This window comes from Macadamia integrifolia, chromosome 9 (genome assembly GCF_013358625.1).
Source record: "Macadamia integrifolia cultivar HAES 741 chromosome 9, SCU_Mint_v3, whole genome shotgun sequence".
Classification (NCBI taxonomy): Eukaryota; Viridiplantae; Streptophyta; class Magnoliopsida; order Proteales; family Proteaceae; genus Macadamia; species Macadamia integrifolia.
Genome location: NC_056565.1, coordinates 33345111 through 33348653, shown reverse-complemented (window position 1 = coordinate 33348653; position 3543 = coordinate 33345111). Strand labels below are relative to the sequence as shown.

Below are 3543 nucleotides of genomic sequence, written 5' to 3'. Positions count from 1 at the left end.
ATCAAATTAGAAGCAAGCAAAATCGTGGAAGCAAGAAGAGAAGAAAAAGAAAAAAAAAAGGAAAGCAAAATCGTGGAAGCAAGAAGAGAAGAAAAAAAAAGGAAAGAAAAAAAATGGGAGAACCAAAAATTGTCCAAATCTTCTCTCTCCTCCACATCATCACCAAAGATTGTCCAAATCACACAGGAAGAAAAAAAAATCGTCCCTAGGAGAGAGAAAAAAAGAAGAAAAATAAATTAGAAAAAAAAGGAAAGAAAATAAGCAAAAAATTTTAGGAAATTTCTCAAAATTTATTTCTCTCTTCTCTCTCCTCCATCTTAGCACTTTTGGACTCAAAAGATCTCACAATCAATTGTGGGTTTCTCTCTTTTAGGAAAGAGAAAATTGTTACCCTACCTCCCCATTCCCTATAAATACGACTCATGTAAAAGGAGGAGAGACAATTCATTCTTCTTCTAGTTTTTTTTTAGTTGCTCTCTCTTTCTCTTGCTCTCTCTTTAGTTCTAGTTCTTCTCTATTTTTGCTTTAATCACTTTTCTAATAGTTTTTTTTTTATGTCAATTAATGCAAGCACTCTTTTATTTTTATTCAGCCTTTTTTATGTTTATGATTTATGCAATTGAGTTGTAATTTTTTTAAGTTATAGTTCTAGGCTTAGATCTAGGTGACAAGATCACGAGCCGTGGAGCAATTTTTTTTCAAGTTCAAGCATCAATTCAAGTAAGTAGGCTCCTTCAGTAGTCTTCTCTCCCCCCTCTCATTCCCTCTTCTGACTACCCTTTCTTTCTTAATTTAGGATTTTTATTTTCAGTCGTTACATTATTGCTATTCCTTTTCCCCAAGGTTCATGGCTAGTGTATGTGTTGGCTTTGCCCCTCCTAGCCATAGAACCATCAATTTATTACTTTTATTTTAATTGTCTCCCTTTCCCTAAAGCCAAGTAGAGAAACCCTTGTAAGAGTGACTCTCTGGTCAAGTAGGGAAGCTCATATTATGATGCATCCCTCGGGCTAAGTAGAGAAACCTACTTGTGAGTCTCTCTCTAGCTTTATCCCCTTTCTTTTACTTTATTTTTATTTCAACATTTTTTCCTTTATTTATTTATTTATTATTATTATTTTTTTTTAATTGCGTGGGTTGTTTATTTTTAGTTATTTATTTATTTAATTTTAATTGCGTGGCTTGCGTCTTTAAATTCTTAGATGACGAATGGTTAGGACGTTATTTTAGATACATATGTTTAGGACAGTAATTAGAATTAGATCACAATCATTAATCGGTTCACTTTCACATTATTAAAAGAAATAAAAAATAAAGTGGCTGCTCTCCCTGTGTTCGACCCGTAGCTACACTGATCCGTACGCTTGCGGTTACATTTTAAATCTCAAACAAGTTTTTGGCGCCGTTGCGGGGGAGACAGTTCCATGTTATTTTTCACTTTCTTTTGGTAAATCGGAGTGCTTTGTTTGCTTTGTTTTATATTTTTCCTTTTCTTTTATTGAATTCCTGAGAAGAACAACTTGCAATAATAGTTGTATCAGTGGAGGTCGCCATGCCTCACAGTATGATAAAGACAGGTTTTGCCCTGTAGCAGTACCTCAGGAATTGATCTGAGCAACCCCGGATCCCTGCCGGTAAGCTCCCAAAAAGCAAAAGAATAAAAAAATAAAAAATAAATAAAAAAAAATCATCAAAAAAAAAAGTTTTGCTATCCATTCTTTGGTGCTTGTCTTACTTTAGTTGTGGGTAGTTTTTCTGTTGCATGAGTGTTAAGTGGGTACGTAATACTAAGAATCGGTTAGAAAGAAGAGATCCAACAAGTAGTGACCCTATACGTTTGCTCTCTTTAAAACCCTTCAATATGGGAGACCAACAGCAAAACCCTTCACCTAAATCTCTGAAAGATAGGTTCTACCCTGCTAGAACAGCCCAACCTTCCTGCATAGTTCTACCACAAGCCCAGGGCAATAATTTTGAACTCAAATCTCAATACATCACTATGTTGCCCCACTTCCATGGGTTGACCTCTGAGGATGCATACCTATTTCTAAGGGAATTTGAAGAGGTATGTGTTCTAATTAAGATCCAACAGCTTTCTGATGATGCTGTTAAGCTTAGGTTTATCACTTTTGCATTGAAAGACCAAGCTAAGAAGTGGTTGTATGGATTACCCACAAATTCCATAACCTCATGGGAACAGTTCACAGTTGTCTTCCTTAAGAAGTTTTTCCCAACTCACAAGACCAATAAGCTTAGAAGTGATATCCTTCAGTTTAGGCAAAAGCCAAGTGAGTCATTTTCCAAACTTATGGAGAGATTCAAGGATCTACTCCAAGAATGCCCTCACCATGGCCTAGACCTATGGCATTTATGTCAAATAATTTATGAGGGTATTGATTACCCAACTAAACAAATGATAGAGTCTATGTGCCCTGAGGGATTCACATCCTTTACAGATGAAGGAAAAGCATGGGAATTTTTACTTGACTTAGCTGACAAAACCCGTGAGTGGGAATCAACCCAAGAGAGTGAAAGAACAATAGGAGGAAAAGGATATTTTGTGGATGGGATAGTAGCCAAGGAAGCCCATTTGGATAGCCTAATCAAGAGGATTGAGGCTATTGTTCCTATAGAGCCATCATCAGTCAATTTGGTTAAGATTTGTGCTTGGTGCCAGTCCCCTGGACATGTCATAGAAGAATGCCCTAACACCTCTGGGGGCACTTCTAATGATAGTGTTAATGCCTTATACCAGAATAATCCATATAGTAACACATACAATCCAGTATGGAGAAATCACCCAAATTTCTCTTGGAATCAGGGCAACCAAGCAGGACCTTCCAATTTCTATAATTAAGGTCAACCTGGACCCCAAAGGCCTCCCTTTGCACAACAATCGTTTTCTTAAAATACTTTTCCTAGGTCAAATGTAGGACCTCAGGCAAGTTTTCCTAGGGCCCCTCTTCTATCATCTTATTAGCAACCCCCTGGGTTTACCAACACTGGAGAGGCAAGTAGAATAAGTGACTTGAAAAAAAAATATGGCCCTCCTCATGACAAGCCATCAAAATCTTATGAGATAACTTACCCAAGTTGTCTCAATTATGCGTGAGAGAGAGAAGGGAACTTTACCCAGTCAACTAGAGCCTAACCCTAGGCATCATCAGCTTATTAGTTTACAAGGACCAACTAATGCACCACTGAATATAGTACAAGGTCAGACTCAACAAGAGCCCTCTAACCAATGTAATGTTGTTTATGCCCTTAGGAGTGGTAGAGAGTACCTACAGAGCGTTCCTAAATCTTCCCCATCTATTACTCCTGTTAACTCTTCTTCAGTTGAGGACACAAATGTGCCTCTTGTTCCAGGTTCGTCTGATGAACCTAAAGATTTTTCTGAAACTAAAGATGATTTGGTTGAGGAAACCAAAAATGATTCTTCTGAACAGGGGCAAATCCCTAACAGTCCTTATGTTCATCCTGTCCCATTTCCTAATCGCTTGGTAAACAAAAAGAAGACTGCTTCCATGGACAAAATTTTAG

General features: G+C 37.3%; 1 non-coding gene across 1 annotated transcript; it reads right to left on the bottom strand.

Annotated features, from left to right (window-relative positions):
* Positions 1–2248: 2248 nt before the first annotated feature.
* LOC122090254 lies at positions 2249–2355 on the bottom strand. Its single transcript, XR_006143494.1, has one exon. It is a non-coding gene; the product is annotated as a small nucleolar RNA R71 (small nucleolar RNA).
* Positions 2356–3543: the final 1188 nt, after the last annotated feature.